The sequence below is a fragment of the Tupaia chinensis genome, unplaced genomic scaffold (genome assembly GCF_000334495.1).
Source record: "Tupaia chinensis unplaced genomic scaffold, TupChi_1.0 Scaffold145870_1, whole genome shotgun sequence".
In the NCBI taxonomy this organism is placed as follows: domain Eukaryota; kingdom Metazoa; phylum Chordata; class Mammalia; order Scandentia; family Tupaiidae; genus Tupaia; species Tupaia belangeri.
Genome location: NW_006205727.1, coordinates 4,308,584 through 4,315,360, shown reverse-complemented (window position 1 = coordinate 4,315,360; position 6,777 = coordinate 4,308,584). Strand labels below are relative to the sequence as shown.

Below are 6,777 nucleotides of genomic sequence, written 5' to 3'. Positions count from 1 at the left end.
CTTACTCAACCAATTGTAAATCTGAGGGCCAGTCCCAGAGTACAACGGTTGAATGCTGTGCATGGAAAGTCCGATTCCACATGGTTAACCTAGGTTCAATCCACCCCGAGTAGTTTGAAAACCATGCTGACACATGAATGCTCCAAATCCCAATGGAATGAAAAAAAATGGAAGAAAAAGGATTGCAGTATGACCATATCTCATTGGAGATCCTTTCTCACTCTCTGTCTCTCTCTCCCTTTCTCTCTCCCTCTTGGTCTGTCTCACTCTCACATTCTGGCAAACACACATGCTCTCCGACAATAAAAACATATTTTAAAATAAAATAAACATTAAAAAATCTAAATCCAAGACTTGAGACTGGCCTAGATTTATTCATCTTGTAAAGTATAAACCTTGAACATTTGTTTCTACTAGTACATTAAATATTTGCCGTCCAAAAGACCAAAACATTTGAAACATAATTACATTTTGAACAAAGATCACGTCCATCATTAGTTCTTGGTTCCAATGTGTCAAATTTTTCTAAGAGAGGTACTTTTTTTTCCCAGCCCTGTTTTTCTTGGTAGATTTTTTTTTTTTAATTTGCCAGAAAGCATGTGCACTCACTAGAGATAGAGAGAAGGAAAGCGAGAAAGCACTCTCCCCATGGGGGGATGGTTACACCAGCAATCTCTTGTCCTCCACTTCTTCTCTTTTCAATATTTTGGGCACACATGCATATGCACTCATTAGGTTTTTAAGCCGCCAGGTCCAGGACTTAAACAGCACAGTTGGCTGTGTGGTATCCAGCTGCCTTCACCACCAAACAACAGGTTGACCCAAGAGGTACTGTTTCTTTTTCTCCTGTGGATGTTTTGAAGATTATCTCCCTTTTTATTCCAGAAGTATCCAGTTACTTGTTTCCTCAGTTTGACCAATGATCTAACAGGAAATCTACTATGCTGCTTTGCAAAGGGAGTTTTTAAAAATCCATAAAATGGCTCAGACTTTTAATAGGATTATACTCTACCTATTGAGGTAAAACCTAAAGACACAAAACAATTAAACGACCAACACAAATCAACAAACTAAAAGATGTTTGTCATATGGATGGAGAGGTGCAATTCAGATCTACCTTCAGAAAGAGTCCTTGCCTGGTTATAAGGACTGAGGTGAGTAGACAGCCTCCAGTTTTTAGTATCTTCATCTTCAATCCCAGGGCACACTCTTCTCAGAAGGCCCCCACACAAGAACTGTGACAACCATTCTACAATGAGATATTATTTAACCACAGTTAGAATGGGTAGGATCAAAAATATGAAGAACAACAAGTGCTGGTAAGATTGTGGTGAAAAGAGAACTCTCTTAACACTATTGGTGGGAATGTAAATTAGCCCCAATCTCTGTGGAAAACAATATGGAAGTTCCTCAAGAACCTACAAATAGAACTACCATATGACCTGGTAATCCTACTTCTTGGTATTTATGCATAAGATAGGAAAACACTCAGTAGGAAAGACACACACACATCCATATTTACCACAGCATTACTTACAATTACTAAAATATGAAAGTAACCTAAGTGTCCAAAAACTGATGACTGGGTTAAGAAATTGGCACATATATACTGTGGAATATTACACAGCTCTAAGAAACAATGAGAGCCTATCATTTGAACAAAGTGGATGAATATAGAACACTTAATGTTAAGCAAAGTGAGCCAGACTTTGAAAGGTACACATTGTATATCCCAACTCAGTTTGTAGTGGGTGCTGTGGAAGAGGTTGAGAAACTTGAAAATGTGGTGGTGAAAAGGATGGATGTAAATGTTTGAGACTATAGGGGTGGGGGAGTGGATGGCACAGAGTAGGTGGTGAAGAATTGGTGTGAGAGGTACAAGGGGAGGAAACAATTGACAAATGGAAAAATGGAAAATAAATAAATCAAAATAAATGAAGTAAAGAGAGAAAGTAGATCATGTTCATTATGAAATTAAATTGGTACTCAGGGCATGACAGGAGTAAATTCAGCAAGACCACAGCTGTACTCAGCCTCCCAGCAGGTAACAGACAGATGAAAGCAGAGGCTCAGTGCCTTTGTGGAAACCAGGGCCTCATGGAGAGGAAGTTCCGGTTTCCGGTTGCTGGGTCTGGGGCAGCATCTAAAGAGGAAGAGGAGTAGCCTTGATAATGCTATAACCAGAGTTTGGTAGAACAAGGATTTTTTTTTTTTTTTTAGTTTTTTTAGTTTTGTGCCTTAGCGCTCTGTACTCACAGAGAGAAAAAGAGAAAGAGAGATAGAAAGTGAGAAATCACTCCCCCCAGGGAGGAGAGCCACACCACAATTTTGTCTCCATTCTCCTCCTGGGTTCTTGGGCATGCTCACTGGCGTTAGTTTTAAGCCACTAGTTCCAGGACTTGAACCATGGTGGACCATGTGGGAGTCCAGCAAGTTTGCCATCTGCCAGCCCCAAAAGGATCTATTTTAGAACCCTTTTGACATAGAAAGAAATGTGGGATGATTGTCAATCTGTTAACAGAACAAGACCTTTTCAGACTGGGTGAAAGCTTTTTCCACAGCCATTGTGTCGAAAACCTCGTGTTGACTTTCCTCTTGTCCTGATATGGAAACAAAGAAGTTTACTCTGCCACTTCTTAAAATAGCAAAACTTTGCTGTTTTCTGCAGATCTAGAACCCTGTTAAATAACTCTGCCAAAAAAGAAAAAAAAAAAAAAAAGTTTACAGAAGAATACGCCATGATTAGAAAAGAATATGCTAGTGAGTAGATTTCAAACTCTCTGGACAATTTGAGTAATACTGTTTTTGTTTCTAAAGTGGGAGCCAAGAAGACAGGTTTGCTCCCAGGTGGAGCAGAGATTATCCTCCTCCTCCCCTTAAGAGTCATGCTCACGAGAGACACTCTGGCAACTTTACTGGCAGAGATTCACTTTCCTTTGATTACCAAGGGGCAATAAGGGCTTCCCTTTGCAAATGTAGAGGATGTTCTTTCAGCTATGGAGTTAGAGACAGACTACATGTGACTATTGATGAGGTGAAGGACCTGGACGTGATCTCAGGGAAGGAGATTTTTCATCTTCAGGTTTCCAGAGCAGAGATTCATCACAGTTGGACTGTGGGGGTAGGGACGTACATTCTGAAGATTTACAGGGATAGAGAAGGACCAGCTATGGAGCACAGGGGGTGGAGATGGACCTTCTGTGGTCACAGAGGTAGGGAGACACCACATATGAACTACAGAGACAGAGATGCTCACTCTGTTGATCTCAGGTTAGGACGTTCCATCTGACTTCAGGGGCCGGGGCAGTTATGTTTTAGATTTTAGAGCTCGGGATGGACCCCATGCAGATTTTAGGGGAAGGGATTTATCAGATTTGGATTTTAGAGCCAGAAATCAATCTTATTTTGATTTTACAAATAGAGATATGTCTGATTTGAACTCCAGGGACAAAGATGGAGCACAGGTGGACTTTAGAGGCCAAGGTTCAGGTTTAGACTATAGGGACAGGGGTACACCTCATTTAGATTTCAGAGGTAGATACCAGTCTAGGACGAATCAGGATTTTTGGAGCAGAGAGTTGAGACCTTGTGTAGAATTTAAAATAGGGAGATGTCCCCCACAGACCCAAGTATTTTGGATTATATTCACCCTCTACACAAGATAGAGAACATTCTGATGTAAATGCAAATGAGAGAGAATCCACACATGACCATACAATGGAAAAGCCTGCTTTTGGTATTCACAAGGGAGATTTTGAGCATTTAGAAACAAGAGAAGGAGAAACACAAGGTGTACCCTTTGAACATGGTCTCCATCACACTTTCAGAACAGCGAAAGTCCAGTTGGAACTAAAACAAGATACAGCTTTCTGGAGGTGAACAACAGAATTCAGATGCTGGTCTGTTTAAAGAAGGTGGTCTGGGCTTTCTTGCCAAGCAGGACACTGATTACAGAAGCATGGAATACCATAACGTGGACCACAGGCTACCAGGAAGCCAGTATTTGGTAATGGTCAGAGCAAATCATTTTCAGAGGGTGAAACTGCCTGAGATGCCCAATGTTAACTTCAGGATAAAGATTATAGGACAGGTCCAAGTGAGGAGAAACCCAGCAGACTATTCAATTAAGTGTGGTGCCTGAAAATGCCACAGAAGAAAAGATCCTTAATGCTTGTTGGACTCCAACAGCATGCCTGTGAAGGACTTGCAGTTGAAGGAGTATTACAGATTATGACTATGGCTATGTCTATGTGGAGTTTTCATTCTTAGAAGATGCATTGGATGCACATAGGCCAACCAGGGAATGCTAATAATTCATGACAAAGCGGTATTCCTTGAGTATGTACCAAGTCCAGATTTTTGGTACTGCAAACAGTCTGAGACCAGCACTGGTAGACACCGATCTTCATGTTCCTTCTGCAAGTGTCCAAGGGAAGAGGTCGAACAAGAATTAACGAGCTACTCTCAGCCTCAAAAATCTTCCATACCAGGGACCAGCAGATGGCATAATGGCTACATTGCTGGACTCCCATGTAGTCAACCACGGTCCAAGTCCTGGACCCAGTGACTTAAACTTACACCAGGCGCTTGTGCATGTGTGCCCAAGACCCCAAGGAGAATGGAGCAGAAGGAACTGTGGTGTGTCCATCCCCCCCCCTGGGGGGTGATTTCTTGCTTTCTGTCTCTCTATATTTTCTGGTGAGCACATGCGCCTTATAGCAAAAAACTCTCAAACAAAAAAAAAAAGAAAAAAAGTGGAAAAAAAAAAAAAAGCTTCCATACCAATGTCATCAGAAAAACAACCCAACCAGCCCCAAAGGCTAGCTGATAAGGAACCTGAAGAATTATACCTGGTACATCAAAAGAGAGAAACAGAAAGGTATCAACCTCCTTCTCAAAGAAAAGGACTCGCTTTCTGGAGTCTAAGAAAAGGAGTTCTGGTCTGGAGAGACACGCCAGGATGGGGAGAGCAAAACGAGCATGCTAAAATGCATCTGTAGTTTCATTCCACCCAAGGTAATTGAAGTACTGCAGCCCTGTGCCTGCCTCATACTGCCAACATCCAAATTGTCAAGAATAGAACTGGTCCCCTGGGCCACACATACAGCTTTATTGACATCAGCTCCCATGCAGAAGCACTCTGTATCATGAAGATCTTGTAGAATATCGATCTGCCCTTTAGCATTGACGGGAAAATGGTAGCTGTAAACCTAGCAACTGAAAAAGAAAGACAGGATTCTGGGGATCATTCTGATCACATGAATTACTATCAGGATAAAAAGTATTTCCAAGATAGGAGAGGAGGTAAAAGAAATACAGACTGGTCTTCAGATATAAATAAATAAGGACAACAATCATCATCTAACTGCTACATATATGATTCCCCTTCTGACTCCTATTACAACCCCTTGGCAGGAACTTATTATGACCCCAATACCCAGCAAGAAGTCTGTGTGCCTCAGGATCAGAGGTCATCTGAGGAAGAAGAGATCAAGGAAAAGAAACCCACCAGTCAAGGAAAGTCAAATAGCAAGAGGGAAACATCTAAAAAAGATAGGAAGAAGAAAAGAGGCAGACAAGTGACAGGGTTTCAGGAAAATACCAGTGAGGGAAAGACTCCCCCAGAAGACATCTTTAAGAAGCCCCTGCCTCCCACTATGAAGAAAGAAGAGAGTCTCCTCCCACTTAAGGTGGTAAACCCACTGACTGGCCTCCTGGGTGAGTATGGAGGAGACAGTGACTATGAGGAGGAGGAAGGGGAGGAACAGACCCCTAACCTGCAGTCCCATTCAGCACAGCCCCAGCAGCAAAAGGAACTGATGAAAAAGGGAGAACGAAGAAGACTAACTCACTGACTAGAATAAACTGCTCTGCAGAAGGCAGTCTCCCAACAAAGTGGTTTTGACCAAACACTGGCAGCATCAGACCTGCACGAGCAAAACCTGGAAATCCACCAGAAGATAAAACGGTCTGAGCAGGAGCTGCCATCTGGAAAGGAGAGAATGGAAGGAAAGTTTAAAGAAAAAGGAAGCTTTAATCTCCGGACTCTTCTGAAAGGAAACAAGTTAAATACTCCAAGGAAACTGTCAGCAATCATAAAGATAATGAAGATACCGATACTAGGAGCAAAGGAGTCTGTGTCCAGCAGGCCCCTGGCTGGAGGAAAGGGGCAGCCTGGGATATGGACACCCTGGATTGGCTTCACTGGAGGAGACTGAAGGTTGGATGAGGAGCCCCAACACTGGGGCCCCAAGAAAAACCATCAAGGGACAGTCCAACAAAGCTTACTACACTGTGTGAAGAGTCATTTTTTTTGGTATAAAGAACTCGATTAAAATGAAAACAAGTCCCACAGGACACAACCTCCTTCTTTTGTTTGTCTGTCTCTCTTGTTTTGTTGCTGCTCTTGCTCGCTAGAACTTTTTAAATAAGCTTTTTTTTTTCAATGTGGAAAAAAAAGATATTAACTAAGTTATGTTCTGTAGTGGGTTATTAAAGAAAGGGACCAAACAAAACTGTAGTCTAGGGCCTGGCCATTTCATCAGGCCATCTTTGCTCCAGAACTCTCCACTGGGCTGGCAAGGGCTCTGTCAGGTCTATGTGCAGTTTGATGACTCCCTGTTCCCAGTCCTATTTCTCCTTTTCCTTTCACTATGGTCACTCCTTAAAAAACCTTTCACAATCCTAATTGAGTCTACTTTCTGATCCTCACCAGCAACAATGTCAAAATGTTAGCATAAATCAAGAAGGGGTGGAGACCAGGACTCTGGGTGTTAA

At 42.2% G+C, this 6,777-nt stretch overlaps 1 pseudogene; it reads left to right on the top strand.

Annotated features, from left to right (window-relative positions):
• Positions 1-2,492: 2,492 nt before the first annotated feature.
• Positions 2,493-6,300, top strand: LOC102475663 (RNA-binding protein 6-like; annotated as a pseudogene).
• Positions 6,301-6,777: the final 477 nt, after the last annotated feature.